At 40.5% G+C, this 26304-nt stretch overlaps 1 protein-coding gene across 17 annotated transcripts in view; it reads left to right on the top strand.

Annotated features, from left to right (window-relative positions):
• Window positions 1-14005: 14005 nt before the first annotated feature.
• Window positions 14006-26304, top strand: part of PHF21A (PHD finger protein 21A) — a 196928-nt gene continuing 184629 nt past the window's right edge. For 6 of the 17 annotated variants that reach the window (XM_077863024.1, XM_077863033.1, XM_077863032.1 and 3 more), the window contains exons 1-2: window positions 15612-15762; window positions 17370-17553. The gene's annotated coding sequence lies outside the window, so the exon portion shown is untranslated. Of the gene's footprint in view, window positions 14538-15610; window positions 15763-16698; window positions 16758-17330; window positions 17554-26304 lie in introns of those variants that run through there. The other 11 variants (XM_077863034.1, XM_077863031.1, XM_077863030.1 and 8 more) reach the window with 7 other exon arrangements.

Below are 26304 nucleotides of genomic sequence, written 5' to 3'. Positions count from 1 at the left end.
GTTTGGCTGAGTCTCAAGGACACAGGTTCAGACAAGGGCAGGCCTGGCTGCCTTAGTGAGAGCCAGAGTCGTTTTCCTGGTGCTGGAGAATGTTGAGGAGTCTTGGGGTCCTGCTTCAAGGCCTCTTCTCGTGGGGGTTGGTCCTAAAACTGGCTTCTTGGGGAGAAGACAGCCAGGTGAGGTCTATCTGTCCTCTGAGGGGCTGCTTGGCTGCTTCTGCTCAATGGAAAGATAGGGCAGTGGAAGCTGGTTGCCCTTACCCATCTTATTTCTCCATGGTTCCTATGCTGCCTAACTGTGAGCCTTAAATAAAGCAGACACGCCATAGCTGTTTGTGGTCTCCAGTGCTGCAGGCAACGTAAAGCCTTTGTCCTTTGCTCTTAGCTCAGGCAGTTCTGGGAGAATGTTCTAGGACTCTCCTCCTCCCCTCCTACTGCAAATGGGAATTCATTAGTTTAGCCAAGCAATATTTCCTGAGCACCTACTTCATGCTAGGCTCTGTCTTGGTGCCGGGAACACAAGGGTGGTGATAAGAGAGCCATGGCCCTTTCTCTCCTAGAACACACATCTTTTCATTCCACCTTTTTACCAACACCCCTCCCACTCCTGCATATACATAACAGAAAATCAAGCAAGAGCGAATCATGTCTTATTTCTCTTGACCCACCAAAGTATACCAACCATGTCCTTTCAGAGAGAGAGAAAGAGAGAGAGAGAGAGAGAGAGAGAGAGAAAGGGAGAGAAGGCTCTCCTAGTTACTAGAGAGAAAACTCTCAGTTTTGTGGTAGTCTCCCAGAACAAGGGGCCCATTTTTGTCATTCCTTGTTCAAAAATCCCATGTCCCCCACTCAATGCACACACACACATACATATGTTCCCCACACAGTTGACATTCATGCCATGTACAGCTGGAGAGCAGTGAAGTCTGCCTCCCACATTATACAGAACGGATTGGCAGCTGGGACTGAAGGCGATAGAAATAAGCTATTGATCAAGGGTTATAAAAGTACTGCCACTGGGATCCCGTGATGCTTGCAAGCTGAGGGCAGCAGTAAAGTGCTACACAAATGCAATAACATTTATAACCCCAGGGCAAGTGCTTTTTACATGAAAATAAAAAGCTGATCCTCTGTTTAATTCTTTCCCCCTCCTTGGGCCAGGGTGGCCAAGTGCATGGACAGGAGCTAAGCCGGGCCACTCTGGATGGGCCAGCCTCTTGCTCCCTGGGTGAGTGACAAGTGACAGAGATCTCTTTTCCCTTGCTGATGCCTTCTGGTGTGGGGAGTACCCGCACTTTTTAAAGCTTCCCTGGCAGGAGGGAAGAAGCAGCTGTGTCCTGCCATCCTGAGGGACCCAGTCATGCCTTGGCCCCGCGGGTCTTCCTTGGTCAGCTTTGTGGATGTTGCCTGGTCCTGTTGGGAGCTGAACTTTTCACTTGAATGGATGCTAGGAATCGCTCTTTAGAACTTCATTCTGTGACATTTGTAAAAAGAAGTCCTATTTTGGGGAGAAATAAATGGAGAGGGAAGACGGCTCTGGAGGTACTACAAAACAGTAAGCACATCATGATGAATAAAACTGAGGAACCCAGCTTTTTCTTCCAAAACTCACCAGACTGGTGCTTCCTAACATGTGTTCCACAGGAATGTCAGTCCTAGAAGAAGCTCCATAAAAAATCCAGCTATCTGGGACACCTGGGTGGCTTAGTAGGTTAAGCATCTGCCTTCGGCTCAGGTCATAATCCCAGGGTCCTAGGTTTGAGCCCCTCATTGGGCTCCTTGCTCAGCGGGGAGCCTACTTCTCCCTCTTCCTATATCCCTCCCCCTGCTTGTGCTTTCTCTCTCTCTCTCTCTGTCAAATAAATAAAATATTTTTTAAAATGGGGCTATCTGATCAAGGATTGGGAAAATGCTTCCTCTTGGAGATTCCTATTGCATCTTTGTCATTTAAAGGCTCTGAAAAGTCCTGTGGTAAAGGAACATTTTTATTTTGCTTTAACAGCATCTCCCAGATTTACTTGACTGCCAAGCTGTCCTCTCACTTAAAATTTCTTTCCTCTTTCCTTTTATTACCTAATGCCTACTAACGACACATTTTGGGAAAATGCTGCCAAGGTACTTAAGAAAGGATGTGATATATTGCCTGCCGTGTATTGTATGCCTACCAGGTGCAAAGCACTTGACATGAATTATTTCTAACCACCAAAACAACTTGGCAAATGTTATTATCCCTATTTCACAGATGAGAACAACGAGGATAAGAGTGGGTAAATAACCTGTCCAAGGCCCCTGGGTTAAGTAGTGGCTCAGCCAAGAGTCTCATCATGCAGGCTATTCTGATTCCCAACTCCACATTTTCCAATATGCCACATGCCTCTCTACATGGAATAGAGACTTCTCTTTTTGCCAAAGCGAAGATAAGTTGCTCTTCTTTGGAGACCCTTGTCTCAGAATCCATTCATTCTTCTTCAAGCCTTGCCTGATTCATCTTTCAGCCTGGCACTAGCCCATATCTCCTTCCTTGTGGCTCATGGGAATTCCCATTAGAAAGCAGAACCCAAATCTAAGTAGCCATGGGCAGGAGTCCCAGTTTTGCCATTTACTATTTATGTGACTTTAGGCAATTTACCTAACCCCTCTATACCTCAGTTTTCTTATCTATAAAATTTTAAGTATGCACAGAACATCTGGCCCGGAATGCTTAATAAATGGCGGCTGTTAAGTTTACTGTTAATAATCAACAGCAAGTCTTCGTGGGGGGCGGGGGGAAGGCTCATTAGGAAAATTTTAGGAATCCCTATTTTAGATCCCCCAAGTATCCTGGTGTGGTAAGATACAGACATTTTTGTGTTGAAGATGAAAAAACTGAAACTTTTTCCAGTGTACAGGTAGCGAATAGCAGAACTGGGACCTGGGCTCCCAGTTCACAGAAATTTAAGACACCCCGATGTATCGAATAGCTAAATGCACCTTAAAAGGCAGAGACATTTAGATTTAAAGCTTTGGGAGCTATTTCCAACTGAAGTCCAATCAGCAATGAGTATGAAATGTCTCTGAAATTGTGAAGTTTGATAAAATTAAATATGAGAAACTTTAATTTTAAAAATTTGATCCAAAATTAGATGGGAAGGAGAGCCCACTTGTCTTACCTACTATCATCTTTTTTTTTTTTTTTTTTTTCTGGTTACATACAATTACTCTGGCCAAACCATTTTTTTCTTTAAAACAACATTTTTGTAAATTGACTGAGGTTTGGATAACAGATGAACACAAGAGCTCCGTGTTAATGTTGTCATACTCTCAGTTGCTTTGCTCTGTGATCTTCTTGGTTTTGTCTAGGCTGCTGAGGCGAGGACACTCTAGGATGAAATGAGCTGTCTTTAGGCACAGTTAGTCACAAAGCTTAAGTTGGAGCATTTCAGCTCGGAATGGGTCTGTTCCCATCAACCCACTGACGTTTATCAAAGGAAATGTAATATTCATCTAGATTGGAATTGGAATGAGTTTTTCTTTTCTATTAGATGAACAGCGACAACACAATGTACTTGGAAAAATAATAAGTTTGAGCTTATGCTAATTGAGGAAGTAGTATTAAAATAAATTGTTTGTGGTTCTGAGACTCACGCCCTGCACTTTTGGGGAGTCAAAAGTCCCCAAGTGACTACTGGAAAATGCTTCTTGTTTTGTTTTGTTTTGTTTTTTAAAGATTTTATTTATTTATTCATGAGAGACACAGAGAGAGAGAGAGAGGCAGAGACATAGGCAGAGGGAGAGGAAGGCTCCATGCAGGGAGCCCAAAGTGGGACTCGATCCCAGAACTCCAGGATCACGCCCTGAGCCAAAGGCAGACAGACGCTCAACCACTGAGCCACCCAGGCATCCCGCTTCTTGTTTTTTTAATTCTCACTCTCAACATATTAGGAGAACGTAATGTTTTAGGTCCCTACTTCTCTGTGTTAGCTCCATATTTACCAAGGCAATTCGTAGCCCAAAGCCCCTAACCCACTGCTTCCCCTACTTGTTTTCCTTAACCCAGATTCTGGGATGGTAGAAGTGAAGTTCTTTTAAATTTAATTAATTCCTCTTTCTTTCACTTACAGTACCAGTTTTCAGCAAATTCAAATCTTTTGCAATTTCTTTTTTTTTAAAGAAAAAAAAATTTAAGTTTATTCATTTGAGAGTGAAAGAGTGAGTGTGAGCAAGAGCACCAGCAGGGGAGAGGGGCAGAGAGAGAGGGAGAAGTAGACTCCCCCCTGAGCAAGGAGCCCGACTCTGGGCTCAACTTGGGGCTCCATGCCAGGATCCTGAGATCATGTCCTGAACTGTAGGCAGATGCTTAACTGACTGAGCTACCGAGGAGCCCCTCTTTTGCAACTTCTATCTAATTGGTTCTCTGTAGGCAAAGAGGGAAATGAGCAGTGTGGTGTGTCTATTTCACAGATGGGAATACAGACTATACCCAAAAGCTGTAGGCAACTTTTCTCCCATCTCATAGTGTAGAAGGGTTCTGGCTTATTGATGTAATAAAGTGTAAAACACAAATAATCAGCCTCTGTTTAGCCCTCAGAGAGGGCTACATCTACAGAAATAATGCTTAAAAAAAACTCTAAAGTTTTTGAATTCTGAGAGCCTTCAAAACATTTTTTTTATTTTAATAGATCCCTTAACATTTCTACCTATGGGAAAATAATATCTCATGTTAGAGACGAAGCTAAAAGGAAAGGAAATTGGCTGGACTTAAAAGGAGGGAATACTATTTAAGCCTTCTTTCTATTCCCACCACTTTGGGGTGTGGTTCTCCATGTGTTCTAGCTTGGATGCACACAGTTGATGAGTTTAACACTAATGGGTGTCAGGTTCATCCAGAGAGCATGACCTCAGTATGTAAATTATTCAGCAATGAGGTTGATGTGACTATTTATAGGTCATAAATCAGTAATAAACTCAGAAATATGAGAACAGGTCCCTAAATAGGCAATTGTTACCTACCTATCCAGGGCTTAATTTAAATATGCAGTGTTGAAACCAGGCAAATTTCAAATCCAATACCCTTTAAATTGGGATTTGGGAGAAGCGAATAGAATAGGTGCATTACTTATAACAAGAAATGAGGGGTAAGTCCAGGTATGACAGAGTAGATTTCTATCTTAAGCAAGCCCCAAACATTTGGTAATGCCTGCCTGATGCCCTGGGTTGAGAAGGATTCTGAGGCCAAGATCAGCCTCTGGGAAACCCACAGGCCGCATTGGTTATCCCGAGCTTGGTCATTTCATACCCTTTAGTCATTTGTGACAGATGTTTCATGAGCGTGAGGACACTGGGTCACGTTTGCTCACCAGAATGGTCCTGCTAAATTTTATTTATTGATGCATCCCCTGCAACCAGTCAAGGAAAAAGAAAGCAAATTGCTTCCTCTTAAAGACTTGTAGACCCTTATAAGCTATTTTCAAGATTGAGATAAGGAAGAAGAAATAAGGACACTCTAAGGTCTGGCTGTGACCAGTTAGGTTTCTGGCTGGATTTGGGGCAACTCCTTGTTGTCATCATCTAGAGGGGAGATTCTCCTGCCATGTCTAGTGTCTGAGACTCCATTCTACTTTAGTAGCACCTCTTTCTCTCATTCAGGATCCAAGTCGATTCAAGTGCACAATTACAACTTATTTCAGTGTGAAGGAATGCCAGGCCTGACAGTATCCACTTGAGGTCATTCCTAAGCTATAAGTAGCTCCAGTCCCTTAGTCTTGGATAAAGCCCTAAACGAGTCCCTTCCTTCAGTGCACTGGCCTTTCAAGGCTCTGACCCCTGGGATTAGGGTTCCTATGGCTGCTGCTTCTCTCCTTTCTCTCTCTAGACCCACATCAAACAAACAATCACTCCTAGACCTTACTCTGGTCTCTGAAAAATCAGGTCATGTCCTGTTTGGATGCCAGGCACACCCCTGTGGCTTTCTGTTCATAACTGCACTATCTTTACAGCCCCTTGGTTCATCACCCTGCCTGCTGCCTCTGGCTACTCTCTTCTCAGGTTTCGTGTTCTAGCATTTGCTGGTGCCAGGGTTCAGTGATAGCAACCCTTAGCTGTTCTGATCCAGTTCCCCTTCTGAGCAAAATCACCCCTTTTTCTAAAAGAATTCTTGTAATCTCCTTAACTTCCTTCATATTGTCCCTTGGGAAATCATCCTGAATGGAGAATCATTTACATGTAGGAAGAGCATGTGTTCCAGCATTCCCCCAAAGTTTTACAAGCATTATTTCATCTATTCCTAAAAATAATTCTGTTACTATTCCCATTTAACACATAAAAAGACTGATGCCCTTGAAGTTAATTGTCTAGAATCATACATCAAGTGATAGATGATATCAAAGAACTTTGGCAATCTGATTCCAGTGTGTTATTTTGCAATATTGCCATTTGACAATTCAGAATCACATTTGCAAGGCAAAGACAGTTGCTGTCTAGTCTGGGAAATCTTAGATATTTTCTTTCAGATTCATAGTGATCTTTTTGGGGGCACCTGGGTGGCTCAGTTAAGCATCTGACTCTTGGTTTCAGCTCAGGTCATGATCTCATGGGTCATGAGATCCACCCCTGTATCCTGGTTCCATGCTCAGGGGGAGTCTGCTTGAAGATGCTCTCCCTCTGCCCTTCCCCTCTCTCCCTCTTTCTCCCTAATAAATAAATAAATATTTATAAAAAATAATTCATAGGAACCTTTTTTAAATCCCTTAATGATAAAACTAATGTTTATTACAGGATTCTCTAACCTTTAAAAACACCCAACAATTACCTAAGTGTGTTTGCTTGTAAAAATTTACTGATACGTACAACTTGTGATTTGTGCACTTCTCTGTATGAATGTTATACCTTAATTTAAAAAGTTTATATAAAGGAGGGGTGCCTAGGTGGTTCAGTCAGTTAAGCGTCTGCCTTTGGCTCAGGTCATGATTGCAGGGTCCTGGGATGGAGCCCGGAGAGGGAGGGAGCCTGCTTCTCCCTTTGCCTATGCTCCTCCCCCTGCTCATGCAAGCTCTCTCTCTGTCAAATAAATTAATTAATTAAGTCTTTTTAAAAAAGTGTACATAAAAGACATTCCCAAATCTCTTTATTTATATTTGAACTTAGGAAACACCTCCCCTGCTCCCCATTTTGGAACTGCAATGCAGTTTGTCAACATTTTTGGGGAAGGTACAACAGTCAGATTTTATGTTCAGCACTGGACATACATTGTGCAAGGTGGATATGCTTGCCTGATCCCATGTGTTTTATGTGATAGGTTGTAAAAAACTTATTAGAACGTTACTTCAATAAGGGGAAGAGAACCTTATGTTATTGCAACAAACCCATGCCCTAACTGATTTAACATGAAAGATGGAAGGTTGCACGCTAGTTTAATGCTGCTTTCACCTGGTTGGAATTGGGGATGCTACTTACTTCTAACAGGGCCTCACTCGTATAGGAATATTAATTGGTTCTTTAGATTTCAAGGTTTCAATGCTCATAGAAAAGAAGTTACAAAAAAAAAAAAAGAAGTTACAATAAAACGATATGTAACTTTTGTACAATTTGCCTTATTTGTACAATTTGATGCAATTTACCAAGGCCAGTAATAATATTTATTCAGCACATATGACACATTATCTCATTTAAACTCCATAACAACCCTACGAAATCATATGATTATTTCTGCATTTTGCTTGCAACAGTGCATCATTTGCTCAAGGTCAACCCAGGACTCTATGATTCTAGCGTTCCTAATTCCTCAAGAATAAGCCCTGCTACTTCTCACTAACAGCTTGGACCCTCACAACAATCCAGTAGATTAAGTATTATTGTTTTCCCCATTTTGGACAAGGAAATAGGCCCGGAGGAATAAAGTGATTAACTAGACATTTGCAGAGCTCAGACCCAAACTCAGGTTCTCTGACTCCAAATCTGGGATACCTTCTACTAGATAATGTCATTGCTCAGGCCCACAATACAATTTACTTATGTTGATAATGGATAATCTAAAGGTGGGAATAATAAGGTGATAAAATTCTTTTAACATCCCCAGTCTTAGAGGATCTCCCCTGTGATATTTTTAGCAGCTCAGCAGCTTTAAGGCAGACATTTCTACAGTTCTAATTGCAACCATTTTTGTTTTTAACAACAGGTCCAGCATAGGCCCCCTGATCTATATCAGTTACTTCTGGAAAAGGAATTGGGATCTGCTTCTGTGTGGAAGTCAGAGTCACATGCACACACATACACACCTAAATTTGTGCACGGTGTTTGGTCTAGTTTAGTCGTTTTTACCTTCCCCCGCCCCCCATATCCTCTGCAACTCCCGGTGTGATTTTACCCTCCTTTCCCCTGCCCCATACTCACACGCAGGGGACATCTGGAAATGTCTGGAGATATATTTGGTTGTCACCACTGTCAGTGAGACGCTATCTGCATCTAGTGGGTAGAGGCTAGGGATGTTGTTAAACATCCTACAATGCCACCCATAACAAAAAATTATCTGGCCCCCAAATGTCAATAGTGCCAAAGTTCAGGAGCTCTGGTCTAGTTAATTCTATTAAGCGCGCACACACCTGATATTGCTTAGGATTAAATTGACCTTGGCGATTATGGCAAAGTAATGAAATTGAAGGCATTCTCTAGAGAGTCAACTGCTTATCCACCAATATTTATTTATTTACAAGTTATACCTCATCCATTTATAATTATGATTTTGGCTTTCTGTAAATGCACACACAAGATAGTTAAAGAGATTTTAAAAGATCAGAAACCATTGAGACAGTGGGGAGAAAAGAACATACATTCAACTTCTGCTAGTCACCAGGGATTTTCTGTCATAATTATTTAAAAATCACATTGATAGATTTCCTCTACTTATTTAAGCACCTTGTTGGTACAACCCAGGTTTTCATTTATTCCAGTCCAAGAGGAATTGGAAAAGACCTGGCGAACTTCAGTAGTTACCTCCCTGCTTCAGTGAAGGAGGACCCTCAGGTTTTCAGACAGTTCAAATTTCCTTTAGGCTGACCTTTTAAGAGACAATGGGGTTACTTTTCAGCCTAAGAAAAAAAAGGATGATAGTTGAGCGAGCGAAGGACAGGCAAGGGGAGTTGGATGAGAAAGCTTGTTCACTTAGTCCTTTGTGGTGGTGGTGGTGGGGAGTTTATTACCTTGTTTGAAATACTCTCAAATACTGTCAGAACATCAGAAACTATCAGGTACAAGTACAAAACATCTTACTATCCATGGGTGCAGTGTGTACCAAACTACTACAAAACTGTAAATAAGAAAGTTTAGAAGAGACTGTTTTCTATTATAACACATAATACTCCATATAATACTGTAATATATAAGTTTCTGTTATATTTTTGCTATATTTACAGTATCTCTACATTAGACTGATAATGCTTATGGGGGACTAGCTGTTTTTATCATTTTGAAAGACATTTTATATTATCCAATAGAATCCCAATAGCAAATATTTTCTGTCAAACAGAAGTTATTTAGATTCCTACCTCCTTTATTTTTTTAAAATATTTTATTTACTATGAGAGAGAGAAAGAGAGAGTGAGAGTGCAGGGAAGGGCAGAGGGAGATAATCTTAAGCAGACTCCCCACTGAATGCAAAGCCTGACGAGGAGCTAGATCCTAAGACCCTGAGGTCAGCACCTGAGCTGAAACCAAGAGTCGGACATTTAACTGACTAGCCACCCAGGTGTCCCTCCTACCTCCTTTCTTACACACACACACACACACACACACAAGCACAAAAATTATATGTAATAACAACGTAAATGTAAAAAAATAGAAACTATAAAAATACAAGAAAAAAATTATATTTTTCTAATCTTGAACTTTGGATGACCTCTTGAAGCATGGACAGAAGGCAAGAATATATAGGAAACCACAGATAAATTTGACTACTTTTATAAAAATGAAAAACTGTACTCCAGTATACAATAACATTCAAAATTTGAGTTTACTTTTGTTCAACAGTGTTTTGATGGCTATTAAATAGCTTTGGAGGAGTAAACAGGTTGTGGGAGAGCAAATTCTAAGTTACTATGCACCTGCTCTTATTGTTGTCATTCATGTCTAAAAGTTGAACAATTTACTTCAAAGGAGCTTCTGATGTAAACTTTCAGTTACAACTTATTTCTGTGATTTTCACTAACTTATACAAACTTTTAGCTTTTTTCCTTTTAGATTTTATTTATTTATTCATGAGAGACACAGCAGGCTCCATGCAGGGAACCCTCTGTGGGACTGGATCCTGGGACTCCAGGATCACGCCCTGGGCTGAAGGCAGACGCTTAACTGCTGAGCCACCTAGGCGTCCCAGCTTTTTTCTTTAGTATTTATGCTATATAACCTTTTAAAAAATCCAATAAAGATTATCTTTAATTTGTGCATGAGAAACACAGGATTCAGAAGGCTTAAGTGTCTGCCTAAGGCCATACAGCTAGTGTGGGTCTACCAAGTGCCTATAACCGGCATGCTTAGAAATTGAGAAACACCCACCAAAATATAAAAATACCAACCCCACCACCTTGACTGAAACAAGAATCCTTGGACTTCATATGCCACATCAGTGGTAGTGTAGACAAGATATTGGGACTCTACTTGTTCATCCTCTCCAGAGTTATGTTAACTCAGTAAATGAATTTGAGGGCAAAGGGAAAAAAGTGTATTATACAGTCCCAGGTACCAGGCATTGTAGTTAGCACTTGATATGGATTATTTTATTCAATCTTCTTGATAGCCCTACAAATAAATATTAATAGCTACATTTTACAGGATATGAAAACTGAGGCATTGAGAGGTTAAGTAACTTGCCCAAGGGGTCTTAGTTGAGAAGGAGTGGTACTACCCAGGTGCCGGAAATCTGGGTCAGTTTGGGTCCACTCCTCCTTATCATCTTAGAGTGGGAAAGAGTATGTAAATGGAAACATCATCTATCAGTGAATCACAGCCATTCTTTTCCATAGGTAGTTATAGGAACGTCAAGAAAATTAGTCAAAATATTTTAATTAAATGTAAATATCTAAAATGCAATTTTTCATGACATTGATGTTTGATTGATACCCAAATATCTTAACGTTTGTCAGCTTGAGTCTTCTTAAAGCCAGGGTTGGTAAGCCATAGCCCCTGGGCCCAGTCCTGCTCACTCCCCTGGTTTAGCCCATAAGCTAAAAATGCTTCAACATTTTTCTGTAGTGGTTGAAAAAAATTAAAAGAATATTTTGTGATACACGAGAAGTAGATGAATGTCAAGGCCCATAAATAAAAGCTTTATTAAAAAGAACACAGCCAGGCTCATAGGTTTACATATTTTCTATGGCTGCTTTTGTGCTACAACTACATAGAGTTGAGAAGTTGTGACTTCTGTGGAGATTCTATGATCTACAAAGTCTAAATATTTACTATCTGGGCTTCTATAGAAAAAAGTTTACTTACTCCTCTTCTATAGCATTTACACACTCAGGCACAATTTAAGTTTCTGGATTTTTTTTCCCATGACATTCTGAAACATTTTTAAGTTCGTTTGTTTGTTTTCCAGAATGTACACTAGAGCAGTCTTGCTCTGAAAAAATTTTGACAGCCCGGGCTGATCTGAAATGACCCTATTAGGTTGCCGTTCCAGTGCCTAGTGGTCCAGTTTGAGGCCCTGCCTTAATTCATCTCTTAAATACATTAGTGTTATCTCTAGGTGGCAAAGCTGGGTCTTACTACCCAACCTGTCCTTCCGTTACTCATCTTGACTGTGTTATGGGTTCAGTTTCACAACATTATGAGTTCATCCAGGCTTCTTGAATCATTTATAGGGATTTTCATTTTTGCTCTCAAACTCTTACTCTCTCCGCTGTGAAATTTTTTAAATATAAAGTTCAGAGTACTAAATGGCCTACACATGTAAAATAAAGCCCATACTTTTTATTTATTGTTTTTTTAGCTTTAAGAAATCAGAATTTTTAAAAATTTCTTTTTCTTGAGAAACTAAACTTAATTTTGCAGGTCACAGAAGTAATAAAACACCTTCATATCCAAGGATCTCAAAGCACCCCTGGTGGAAATGCATAACAAGGTAAAGAACGTCTATTTATTTTTAAACATTGTTTATTTCTTGGAGGAAATACTATTTAATGGGAAAGAGGTGACTAGTAACAAATGCGACTCTAAGACTATTTCTGGTTTTGTCAATGACTCACTTTGACTTTGGGCAAATCATCTCACCACTGTTGCTCTTTACCTGCAAAAACTGGACTTCATGCCTATGGGAGTTGCATGGCTAATCAATGCCTGGAAAATGCGTAGTGGCAGATGCTACAAAAGTGCTGAGCCTTAAAAACAAAACCACCCCCACCCCCCATTTGTATTCAGTTGAGGTTGGGGTTTATTGTTATTTAACATTCGAAGGCCAACACTATGTTAAGTCCAGCGTGCTGCACAGACCAGATAATATCACACTGTCCAGTAGGGATTGTTTTTTTTCTTTAATCTAGGATTTTGGACTTTTTTTCTTTATTGTGGTTGGGGGTTATTTTAGAATCTAGTAGTATGTCCATACAAAGACATTAAGCTTTAAGTTGAAAACTATCGATTTGAAAATCTAAATAAACCTCCTCCTCCAAAAAAAAAAAAAAAAAAAAAAAAAAAGGGCCCTCCCCTCCCCGCCAAGAAATCTCTCAAAACAAGAATTCCTCTGATGTGTTTTTTTTTTTTTTTTTTTCCCCCTCTCCCTGCAGTTCTCCATGTTACAGTCCTTGGAGGTAGAATAGGCATAAAATACTTTCACTAATAAAATATGACAAACCGCCGGATTATACGTGGCCGATTCCCAGTGATTGCCCTGCTACACAAAGCAGAAAAGTAAATGCCATCATCCCCCTTAGAACAAAAGAACTTAGGAATAAAAAACATGGAGAGGGGGGGAGAAAGCAGCAATAAATAAAGGTGAGGGAAGGACCCCGTCCCCCGCCCCTCCCCGACGCGAGTGTGGGACTAAGTGTGGCTAATAAAGTGGTTCAAGGGTAGTTATTTGGAAAGGGGGCGGGGTGGCGAGGGGAGGGAGCGGGCGAGCGGCGGCCGGGGATTGCATGTTGCATTCGACTTGAGGTTGCATCTTTCTCCTGTTGCCTGGACCACGCTCCCCCATTGCAGTGCTTCCCCGTTGCTTCTCTCCGCTCCTGCCCTCGCGGCTTTTTCTTTTTTTTCCCCCCTTAAAACTGCTGTTGCACTGGAGGGAGTTGGGGCCGCTCCGGAGCCCCTTTGCAGCTCCTGCCGGCGGGAGGGGGGAGTTGGGCTCGGGCCGCGGAGTTGGGGGGGCCGCAGCGGGCTCCGGCCTCGCCTCGGCTGCAGCTACACGGGAGCCGAGCTGCGGCGCGGCTCGGGCCCATCATTGCGGCGGCCCCGGAGTTTGGCCGCCGCCGCTCCGAGCTCAGCCCCATCACCGCCGCCGCCGCCGCCGCCGCCGCCGCTGCACTGGAGTTTGGCTGCTGCTGCCCTACTTCACTCTAGTTTAGTTTCACTCACTTTACATCCGGGTTTTTTCCCTAGGCAATGGGGGCCGCAGCACACCCCGTTCCTTAGGCAAAGTGAAATAAATTCGCCGCACCGACACGTCAAGTAGTCCGCCCGCCCGAGCGCCGCCGCGGGCCCCCGCCGCCCCCCCCGCCGCCGCCCCGCCGCCCCCGGGGGGGCCCGCGCGGCCCGGGAGCCGCCGGCGGAGGCGAGGGGGCCCGGGCCGGCCGCCGTACAACTCCGCCCGGCCGCCCCCTCCCTCCCCGCCGTGCCCCTCTACCCCGGCGCCTCCTCTCCCCCCCGCCCTCGTCCCCGCTTTCCCAGCCCCAGTCCCTTTCGCCCGGCTCTCGGGAGCGGCGGGGGCGCGCACGGCGGCGGCGGCGGCGGGCCGGCGGGGCCGCGCGGCGGGCTCCCGCGCGGGCGAGTGTGTCTGGGCCTGGGCGGAGGGATCCCCGGGCTGAGGCGGCGGAGGTGCTGCGGCCCGGGGCCGGGTGGTGAATGGGCTGGTGGTGCTCGCTGCTGCTGCTGAGAGGAGGAGGAGGAGGATGAAGAGTTGGGCTTGTTTGTCTCCCACAGTTTCTCTCCTGCTGCTCTGATTCCCCCCCACCCCGATTCCGGCCCGGGGCCTGTGTGTGTCTCTCCTGGAGGAGGAGGAGGATCCAGTTCCTCCCCCCACCCCCTCCTCCCCACCCCCCCTTGCCTGGGGAAGAGGAGGAAAGAAACAGCCCAGAGAGAGAGAGAGAGAGAGAGGGAGAGTGAGTGAGTGAGTGAGAGAGAGGAGAGGAGAGGAGAGGAGGAGGAGGAGGAGGGAGAAGGGAACAACCTACCATCTTAACACACTAATATCTAAAAAGTGCGAGAGGCCCAGAGCAGCAGCAGAAGCAGCAGCAGCAGCTCCAGCTTCTTCCCTCCCTCCCCATGAAGAAGAGTTCCCTCCTCCTCCTCCTCCTGCTTCTCCTGCTCAGAGTTCCTGCCTCCAGCTGCCAGGGGGGACAACCAGCCAGCAGCAGGAGGGTGCAGTATCCCAGCTTTTCCATTCTCTCTTCTCCTCACTCTCCTCTTTTTTTCTTGAGTAGCTCTATTTCCCCTCCCTCCCCCCTTCCCCCTCTCCCCCTCTCCCTGTCTCCCTGTCTTGTCTCTGGTGTTTGTCTCTGGGAGGAACTGGGGCTGCCTGCTTGGAGTTTGTTGTGGGGGGGGGGGGGAGGGAGGGGGAGGGGAGGGGTGTGTGGGAGGGAGGAGGGAAAGGGGGGGTGTTCTCGTCAGGACCCCTCAGTCAACTTGAGATTTGAGCAATAACTTCCCCTTCGGGGCGCCCCCCTGCGTGCCCTTCCTATTCCTCCCCCCCTAAAAAAAAGACAATGGAAAAACCTTGTCTCCCCCTTCCTTCCCTCTGCCCTCCACCCCTCCCCAGGATAAATTGGAAGTAAGTTTATGAGCAGCCTCGGGAGCCTGGGCGCTGAGTGCAGGGCCGGAGCGGGTGACAGAGGCGGCGCGCCGGGGGTGGCGGGGAGGGGGCGTCACATTGTCCCGGCGGGGGGCCGGGGAGGGGGGCCGCCGGCGGGGGCGGGGGGCGCGGAGCCTCGTCCGCCCCCTCGGCTGTCCCTCAGCCCGGGGATGGTCGCCTCGGCTCCCTCACCACCCTGCCCCCGCCCCCCCCCCGAGATGCTGTCGGGGGGAAGTTTTTATTATGATTATTTAATTAATTTTTTTTTTTTTTTTTTTTTTTTGGAAAACCATCTTGTTTGGTGACTGAGGGATCTGGTTTAAAAAAAAAAAAAAAAAAAAGCTGCGGCTGCTGACGCTGCCGGGCCCGAGTGTGTGTGTGTGTGTGTGTGTGTGTGTGTTGGTGCATTTGTCTTGGGTGGCCGGAGCAGCGTTGGGGAAATTCCGCTTATTCTTCTTCTTCTGCAACTTGTTATTCCGGAGAGTCTGCCTGCACCCCTCACCCCGGGGCCGGCCCTCCCGCACTCGCCCCCGCCGCCCGCGGCCGCGGGGCGCCCCCGGGACCCCGCGCGGGCCGAGGCCGGCAGGCCGCTCCGAGAGGGGCCGCGGCCGCCCCTCCCCCGCCCGCGCCCCCGCCGGGGGGAGGGGCGCGCGGAGTGGGACTCTTTCCGTTTGGTCCAGCCCCGTCGTGCACGCAGTTCCCAACACTTCTCGTCATCCTCTCTCTTTGGTCTCTTTATTCTGCTGAGCGGTGCTGTTAGGATTTCTTTTTTTTCCCCTGACCACGTTCGCGATGGTGGGTAGCAGCAAGGTGGCCCCGGTAGGGGAGGGGTTGATATCGAGATTGGGCACCGGGGGGAGGAATGTCTCGTTTCAACTTTGTCTGTGGCTTGCACCCCCGGAGAAGGCCACACGCCGGTTGTAGGGTGCAGATGTGCTGAGAGTGATTTCTAAGTAGTTGAGTTGTTGAGATGAGGGTATGACTGCTAATGGCAGGCAGGTTTTGTTTTCATTGGTGAATCTGGTGTCATCATATTCGGGGCATATGTTGAAATATTCTTTGTTTAGGTCTTGAAGTAGAGGATCTCACTCCGCACGTCCACATTGTGTTGTTTTTAAATGATGTCTGCAAGTGTGGCTTTCTAGAATTTCAAATGGGAGTTAAGGTCCGGGCGTGTGTGGGCCTCAGCATTGGCCTTGACAGTGAACTTTGTGGCTGTGTTTTTGGATTTCAGAGATTTGCCCCATAGCTGGGGTGTGAGCTGTGCATTTTTTGTTAATAGTAAGTGTCAGGAATGTAGATGCTTAAGCTGGGGACGTTAAAGAGAGAACATTCCTGTATTAATAATTGATAGCTGAATATTAGAATCAGATTAATTTGGGTTGATGAAAGTTGTTTCTTTTTTTTTTTTTTTTAAAGCAGCTGTGCACTCTAGGAAGGAAGCCTTTACATAGGCATACTTTATAGGGGTTCTTTAGGGCAGGGTGCTGGAATATCTCCTTTGAGAGAGGATACTCATCAACATCTCTGGCTTCATTGAAGGCCTGGTAAAGGGCCTGAAATTGGGGCTAAGACATCCAAGTGTACTTTTCACTGTTTATGTTGTTTGTTTACATCTGGTGTTTCTCACATTTGGTCACTAGAAATAAATAGGTCAATTTTTCTTTTGGTTTTTGAAGAGTAGCCCCCCCCCCTTTTTTTTTAAGTTTCTTGATTTACTTGGTTTCACAGCATTGTAGGAAACTGTTACTACATTTTTACTGGAAATACTATTTTTCATTTTGATTTTGGTAAGTTCCTTTCTATTTTTTTCTATCTTCACTTGTATATGGAATCTACATTGTGGGATTAAAACTAGCTAATTAGGGGCTATTTAAAATGTCTGAAGAATACATTTTAATATATCAGGACATATTTGATGGCAAAGAGGAAATTTTTGTGTGCAGTTTGCTCTTGTTTATCAAAAAATTTCTATACTTAAAACTTCTGTAGATAGACAACTATCCTTAAAAGGAGCATAGTAATAGTGCAGAAAATTCTCTAACACAAACTTCTGACTAATATGTTAAAAATATTCCAGGTGCTTTTCTTTATGTTAGACTTTTGCTTTTGTTAACATAATGGTATTTGCAATATGACTGGCATTGCTTGGCTGGCCGTAATAAAGTCTTTTGCTTGAGTGCTTTTGAAGGCTTTTTAAAGTAGTTTTTAGATAATTTTGCAAGCTTTATTTAAGCATGTTGTACTTTGGACTCAGGCAGGTCTTATGGAACCAGAATAGTAATAGATTAAAAAGATTCCTACCTACGCCAGATTTTATTTTTAAGAGGTATAAGTGATGGATGGGGCCCTATTTCTTTTAGCTTTGAAGGGTCCATCCTTTTTCCCATTCAATCATCCAGAAGGAGCTGCCTCAGAAATACTCTTCTTCTGCTTACATGAAGAACTCTAAATGCTATCCAGCAGGAGGTGCTACAGCAAGATAAAGCAAATCTCTGAATTTTGAGGGTCTTGCTACTTATTACAGCTCTATTAGCTTCGACTAAGCAACAGGATTAACGCCTTAAAGTTCCAGAAAGATTTTGAGTAAGTCCATTTAAAAGTCCATTAATAAATTACATTTGCTATTTGAAACTGAAATCTTTGATTGCTTTTTACCTGCTTACCGTATTTACCTGAAGTAGATTTGTTATTGTGGATAGTTTAAGAATGCTACGCTTAGGCACAGAGTGCTGTTAGAATTATTTTATTTTGATGAAGAGTTAGTCTTGTATTGGTGAGTGGGGTGTTGAACAGATTATGCGTAATGGCTATAAACAAAAGAAGTTGGTATGATTTGGGGCTTTAGATTTTGTGTCATCCCTATAATATTAAGACAGATAGGATATGGAGATACGAGACTTTGGAAAGGAAGATACTGTATGGGAAAAAATTTAATTTCTTGGGTTTTTTTCCCTCACAATTATGGTCAGTGACCCTAATAGATAAATTCTTATGCACTTAGCTTTATAAATACGTATGGTTGATATATTTGAGTTGGTCTCCAAAGACTGAGATTCTTGAACTGTAAGTAAAGTTGTATCTGTGAGTACAGGTCATTGTTGATATGTCTGTTAGTAACACTTAACAATAACTGCATAAAGATGAAAGTTTCATAGCATTTACAGCACATGCCCCTTTGAAGCTCTATTAGTGTTAGGTGAATTGATTCATCCCTGGGAATATCATGCTACTGTGGTGGCTTGTAAAGTTTTATATCAAAGTTTTAGGAACTTAGGAATGTGTAGAAAATTTGAAGAAGCTGCTTTGAATTTTGTCGGTTTTCTAGGCATAATACTATACTTTTTTCTCAGTAAGATCGACTGAGATAATACATGTGAAGGTTCTTTGTAAATTGTTAGAAGCCGTGCAGATGTTGAGATAGGTAACTAAATACATGGACAGAAATTTCTATCTTTAAAATACTAACTTTCTCCACATCGTTTTGGAAGTGAGCACCTTACAAGTGTACCCCCAACAAGTGATGAATTTTTTTTTTTAAATGCTACTGTGGTTACCAAAAAGCTCTTTGTTACAGTGTTGAAGCTTTGTTTAAAAAATGCTGTGGAGGCAGTTTCTCATAATTCAAAAAAAATTTTTGTGTGTGTGTGTGTGTAGATCCTATGAAATGTGTATCCCCCATTAAAATTTTTTTTCATTTCTTCATTGATGTGATAGTAGCTGATTTTAGTGAATACTTAAGTTTCAGGATTCTTCTATAGACTCTCATTAACACACAGAGTAACAGATGTCATAGTTAAGGTTTTGATTGTTTTGAGTGATTCTGTTAACTTTCTGAAAAATTCTTACAAACTAAAGCTTTCAAGCTTGTTTCAAAGTGAAAAAGATGTATAACTGTATTAGTATTAGGTACACGTGTATGTCATTTTATTTTATTTTTTTTTAGAGGGATGCAAGAGGAAATGACTACTCAAATCTAGAGGAGTGCACTGAAACATTTTTGTGTAAAAATAACGCAAAAGTTTAAAACTCAGAGCCTTGATTTGGGGCTTTTCTGATAGACTCTGCTCACAAATTTGGACTAAAACAAAATAAAATAGAGTTAATTGGGAGTCCCTGTGTTTATGAGCATATCAAAAGGTTTAGTATCTTAATATTTTAGAAGCTAATGCTCTTTATGAAATAGCCCCTTTAATTAGAAATTAAATATAGAAACTTATTTCTGTGTGAAGTGAGAAAAACATTTAACTGTTTAAATAAAAATGAAACCTCTTAGGGTAGTATTAACTTTTTCATCCTTCAGATATTGAATACTAAGGTTTTTTGTTTTGTATTGTTTTGTTTTTTGAGGAAATATGGAAGTTAAGGTTATAGTAATGTGCCTTTAAGTTTTGTATTCTTGGTATTTTATTGCTGAAAGCTTTTGTATTTAATTGCTATTCCAAGGGAGAAAAGGAAGGGATTAAAGTTTTAGGGCTCTAACCTTTGACAGAATTCCTTTATTTCTGTATTTGGACCTGATTTCTTGAAATATGTTTGAATCTTCATGTTACTTTGTGCTGGGAAATATTCACAATTTTTGTTGACTTCTCAGGAACTTTTGTACATGGCTTTTTTGTAGGCCCTAAGTATTCTTTAAGAGCACAGCAATATATTTTGATCAGTTTAACTTTACCAGGTGTGTATTTTTGCTGCTTTAAGATTTTTTTTAAGACAGTAATATGCTAACACTGCTTTAAGTTTATTGTATATAATTACTTTTTAAATAGCATATGTTTTCTTGTTTGTATGTGTATGTGGCTGTGTTATTTTGTAGGCTTTCGTAAAATTTTTGTGCATTAAATTTCTGGAGTTATCTTTTGTGAGAATGTTGACGTAGACTTTTAAGAATAACTTTTATATTACTTGTCTATTGGCTCAGTGTTAAACTGGGGTGGTGGTGAACTCTTCCACCACATTTAGAGATAATATGTGAGATTCAGTCAACCTTTGGGTTTTCTATAGCAACTTTCTCACACTGGAAACTTGTGTGGCAGTTTGAATACCCCTCCACTTCTCTCCTTCCAATACATTGCAAGGCCTCCCCCGTTTAAAAAAAAAAATAGTGTGCAGGTCTCTGTTGAAGGAAACTATTCCTATCTATATTTTGGAATCATGTATAGAAATGTTTTCTGCTTTTTTAAATAGACAAAAAAGTGAACCAGTAATACGGAGATAGGAAGGGGATGGGGCCTAACAGGTTGGTGATCTAGGCTTTATTTTGACTCTGTTTGTAGGCCTAGGGGACAAAAAATAACTTAAACACAGAAGCCAAAAAGATGGGTTTTGTTTTATTGTTTTGGCTGCATTGAGAATACAAACTGTCAGTACTTGAGGAGAAGGAGCAGCAGAAAGGAATTGATTTTTTTCTGCTGCAGATCCAAGTATTGTTAACCATGTGCATCTCTAAAGCAGCATGCTTACAAATCAAATAGTAGTTGATTCTTTCACTCAATTAACAGTCAGACCCTAGATTGTTTTTTTCCAGATTTTAAATAAGTACCAAAAACTTCAGAGTAATGACAATAATTTCCTGATAAAAGTGGGTGATAGTAACCATGGCAACTGCTATCTGGCCTTATGGACAGTATGTTGTATTGATGAAGCTTCAGATCCTGTAGTAGCCTGTCACTTTTATGGTGAAATGTAGTAACATGTGTTGCAGGTGATTTTTAGCTGGATTGTGTTAAATTTGTGTGCCAGCTTATCTTTCCTTGTTAGGAATTTCTTGGACTGTATTCCACAGCATGTTTGTGAAGGTGCTGTTGCCTGAAAATAACCCACCACCTGTGTTAGGCCTCCTGATGCAGATTGCACTTAGTTCTTTCCCAGCCTCCTTCCTTAGTCTTGCAGAAGTAGGGGTGTGTGTAGAAACTGTATATACATAAATAACAGCTCAAAGTTATCTATTTGGACATGTTATTGATAGTTTAAAAAATTTCTTTGTTTTTAGAGGAGGTCAATGGATGAGAGAAATGGATCTCATTTCTATTTTTTTGTAAGTCTTCTTTCTGGCAACGTGTGTGTGTGTGTGTGTGTGTGAGAGAGAGAGAGAGAGAGAGAGAGAGAGAAATGAGGGGTTAGGAGTAGAGGGCATAAATATTGAGTAAGGACTTGACAAAAGAGAAACTTAAGTATTACTGTTTTTGTGTGTGTGATGGTGTTATGTGTGTAAAAATACAAGAATATTTTTCCTAGTAGACATTATTAGAGTATGGGAAATGTTTTTGTATGAGAATTTCCAGGAAGAAAAATTATTTATAAAATATAACTTGAAAGACTGTCAAGAGAAAATCTGGTAAAACAATTAAAACTTTCTTGGGGAAGGGAATAGGGAGCTTTGAAATTGATCCAACCAAACTTTAAATATATGGCTCTAGAAATGATGTTTTAAAAAATAATTTTAAAATTTTATAAAACTTTTTGCTTTTTAAGCATTTCTTTTATATACTTATCCTGTGTCAGGTTTTTCTGACGTGAAAATGTTGATGTAAATATTCATTGATACTTTTTCCAATATGTGCTAAGGAAATTGCCAGAGCAGAAAGCAAACAGATTCGATCTGAATTTTACTAGGCCCTGATAATAAGATCTAGTCAAATTGTGCTTAGATAGTTCAGACTTTCTTAAAACTTGCTGTGATAGGGTGAAGTGGTTTACTTACTACAATTCCCAGGATGCATTTCGGGCTTTTGCTTAACTCCGGATTAGAGCGTTGCATGCTGGGACCTGTAGTTGATTTAAACAGCACAGAGAACCCTTTCCTCTTGTCTACTCCATTTTATACAAACAGCTTCCCAAGCCTCTTAAGAACTTTCTGCTAAGTAAAATTTGATTGCTAATATTATGATTATCATGGTGCTGGTATTCTAAAGTGAGTCTTCAGAAACACCCTAGTGTTTTAGTTTACCTTGGAATAGTTTTTTTTTTTTTATCAGCTACTATAAGATTTATATGTAAAGTAACTGATACATGTGTATATATGTTTGTGTTTATATATTTAAAACTTGGCAATTGTAAGTTTTTTTTGTCTGTGCTGCTATAGATCACTTTATAATTATAGCATATAGATTGCCAATATGGGCATTAGGAGCTTATTATGGTAGGGCCTGATATATGTGCTATTCTCTTTTCTTTGAATGGGGCCAGTTACTCAGTGCCCATATTTAAATTTAAAGGTTTTTAAAAAATTATTTTGTAATAATTGTCAAAATCTTGAATCTTAGTATTTTTTAAATGGAAGACAGATTCCTGAAAGTAGATGTAGTTTCAGTGTAAATTTAATACTCAAAGATGTCATCTGAAAGGTAGAGGGGGAAAAAAATGAAAGGTAGAGGGAGAGGTAAGGTTTCTTTAATAATTTGTTTATATTTTCCTTTGTAAAATTTAAATTTCTGTTTCTATTCTTTAAAGTTCTGATACTTTATTAATGAATGTCAGAATGTTGTTGCAGGGATTAAATGTCGAAATCTGTGAAAGTACTTAGCACGGTGCCTGGCACATAATAAAGCCTCAGTAAATGTTTAGAATTAGCAGCAGCAGTAGTAATAGTGGTTCCTGTCATTAAATAAATAGCGTGCTTCACATTTTTCCTCTCTTTTTGCATTATTATTTGATCAGAAGCCCAGCCTGTTCTGACAAGACCTTGAAATTTTTGGCTTAAGATCATGATGTGGCAGTTCCTTAGAATTTTTTGCTGTATATAAGATGTCTTTGCACCTCAGTTTCTCCCTGAATGATATATGCCTGAAGTTAGATACTACCCACCAACAGCAGAATTTTGACCAGAATTCAGCCCTCTCTATTCAGTACTCTCTGTTGCTATACCACGGCCCTTGGTTGACTTTGGAAAGTTCAAAATGTGAAAATTTCTTTGTTCATAATATTTGCACTGGTAAAGTATGCAAACTAGTTGATTAAGGAAAATGAGATGCTGCAAAAATGTTCCTCATGTCACAGTGTATGTAACCTTGGAAAGATTCTGTTTTGTTTAGAAGCATGAACCAGTCTATCACTACAGTTCACGGTGTTAAGAGAATTGATGTATTGGAGGCCAGTGAGCAGCCCCAGAAAGAAAATAGTTTCAGGTCTGTGGGTTGTACTTAAAATGTTAGCTTCAAAAAAATCTTAAGTCTTTACATTATTTTTCTCTTTTAGGACACTCTTAACTTCTTTTAGGCTCTTGAACTTATAGGATATTTTTATCTCATGGCTGGTCTCTTTTAGCTTTTTGAGAAGGAAAAGGGACATCTGGGAATATTGAAAAATGTAAGCATAAGTTGTGATGTATGTGTCTTAGTTTGAGGGTATACAGAATCAAGACAGTGTCTTTCTTACCTGCTTGCCTGTATCTTATTCCAGCTTTTTTCCTTGTGTAGAGTTCCTAGAATAATATTGCTGATGGCTGCTGTGTTTATTTAAGAGAATCCTGCCTTTAGTAGTGATTATTTAAGTATTTGTTCACACAACAAACCAACCCACTGTAATAATACTAACCTTTTTTTCTCTTATATATATGAATTGAAATTTGTTAATATTTGTGTATTAGGCATTAAATAGATTCTTTAGATGTGTCAGAAATTTGTGAGATGTGATCTGATAATGCTGCCACATTATGAGTGGCTTTATTTATCTTATATTAACTTGACTTTTTAAGACTTAACATTAAAATAAAATAAATTCAGTGGTTACAAAGAAGTTAAATACAGAGGGCTAAGTAGAAGGGGTAAAATCGTCTCTAGTGTTAATTGGCCAATGCTGGAAAGATCAGATTTGGAGGAATTCTCCTTATAGGCATTATATAATTACACATGTGTAATTCTTGAAACACTAAAGTTGGAAATAAGGAGAGTAAAACTGGGCAGCCATGGTAATCCCTATAGAATCCTCTAATACACCTAAAGTATCGAGCACAGTTTTCTGTCTTTTTTTTTTTTTTTTTTTAATGAAATATCCCAGGACAATGGAAATGAAACAATTGTGATGGTGTCAGAGGACTTGGCCTTAAGACCAGTCCTGTCACTACCTGTATGCTCTTGGGAAATTCAGCCTTGCTGGACTTTAGTTTTTGCAGCATTAAGATGGGGATAATGAAGAAAAAAAAAAAAAAAGATGGGGATAATGGTAAAAGCCTGCTTCACAATGCTGTTTTAAAGGACTGGGAGAGATAATACTGATGAATATACTTCATAGACTAAAGTAGTATATATAAATTGAGTTTGTAATCACTAGTAGATGCCTGAACTTTAAGATATTTGTCTATATTGTGTTAACAATGTTGATATCTAAAACATTTAAATAATATGAGTTAGAATCATACTTGGTGATCTGAATACCCCCTGCCCATGGATAACAGACAAGTTCTTAACATGTTTACAGCATAGTCAGTGACAATATACACTGATGCATTTGTGTGTGTGTGTATATATATGTAGTATATATAAATATCATAAATGTACTAGGGTGTTGTTATGGTAAGAAAAACTTTGAATTACGGGCTTTTATGTTGAAAACTACTTTTATGTGTTAATATACAAACTTCCACAAATATATATATTTGTTCTTGGAGAAGTGGCATTGATATAAGAAAGGTTTGGCAAATTATGAACAGTTCTTGTACTCGGGTTGTTATTTTAATAACAATAACAATAATAGTAATTTAACATTTACTGAGTACTTACTATATATAGTGCTAAGCTTTTTTACATGTAGGATCTCATTTAAATGTAATCCTCCCAGCAATATTCTGAGGATTTACTATTAATATCCTACCCCCATTTTATAGATGAGGAAATGTAGGCCTCCCTGGTATCACATAGGTGTAGCAAATGCTACAACCTGAATTTAAGCCCACGTTTGATTCCAGAGCCTCTCGTGTCCATAGTATTGTACTAAACTATGTAATTCCTCTAGAAACCTAGAAAATGAATTACTAAAAAAATTTTCAATTTACTAAAATGGCCACAGCTATAATGTATCATTTTGAGAATGTTTCATGTTGGTTTTGGTTGGGTTAGATTGAATATTTTGGAAATAGTGAGCATTGAAATGGAACGGAAACGAAGGTATTTGGGATAGTGCCTATCTTGTTCATTATTGTATGTTAGTTGTGAAGCATAGTGCCTAGCATGGAGTGGGGACTGATAACTTTCTTAAGGTTGGAATTTGGGCACTTTAGCATGGTAGGTTATTTTATACATTTTCTTAGTAAGTGCAAATATTTTACATTTGCTGTTTTAATTATTATGTAACGATCAACATTTTAGAGGGTTTGATGAGAAATGTCCTTTTTTTAAAAAAGAAACATTACAGAGGCAGTTCATCTGAATAATTCTAGGCATATAGATATGTATAAAGTAGAAAATGAAAGTCGTTCCATTCTACTTTTAAATTTTCCTGTGCATTAAATATATACTATATCCATTTCAAAAATAAATAGAATTATACCATAATACTGTCTTGAAGTTTACTTTTTTCAAGTGGCTATTTAAAAAAGCCTTATTTTTGAAAATAAGGCTCAGGTGAGAAGTGGGAGTGAGGTTGGAAGGAGAGAGGTAAGATTTTATACATTAAGATTATAAACATGTACTCTTTACTGGTTATTACATATGGGGCAAAAAGCATTTTTAAGTTCTTTTACTTGCGCCTAATGGCTTAGAGATGATCATTGTTATTTTTAAAACTTTAAAAAATGTTAACCAGTATACAATGGCTATACCATTTTCTGTCCTGTGCAAGTGATTTAGGAAGCATCATTTCAGAATTAAGTTCTACTAGTTTATTCTGGTAGCTACTATTTATAAAGAGATCAATTATGGCTTCACATAACTTTTTTTTAAACTGGTGGGCTCTCTTGTTAGGAGGCATTCATTCAACACTTACAAATTAAAATACATTTTAAAGCTGAGAAAATAATTGTAATATTTTAATGGAAATGCAAACCAAGTACTGCTTAATCAGCATACAGATAGATACCCTGCATAGGAATTAGTCCTGGTATTCACATCTTTATGTCAGTAGTGTTGGCTGACCTCACACTCCCATCCCTATCCCTACTCACTCAACCAGTACTAAATGCTATACTGATAGCCCATTGTTTTTTAAAGCAATGAAAAAAGAAAGGAAAATTATTTGAGTGCCATTTGTTTTTCTGGCATTGTGTAAAATAAGACATCCTAAAGGCCTTATAATCTACGTTAAATATAATCTTTTTATTCTGGCTTTGAAAGTGTTATCTTGTTGCTAAGGTTGTTGGTCATAATTCACCTTTGTAATTTTTAAATTAAAAAATTTTATTTC

The sequence above is a fragment of the Canis aureus genome, chromosome 21 (assembly GCF_053574225.1).
Source record: "Canis aureus isolate CA01 chromosome 21, VMU_Caureus_v.1.0, whole genome shotgun sequence".
NCBI lineage: Eukaryota > Metazoa > Chordata > Mammalia > Carnivora > Canidae > Canis > Canis aureus.
Note: the sequence above shows the minus strand (reverse complement) of the source record. Positions and strands in the feature narration are given on the sequence as shown.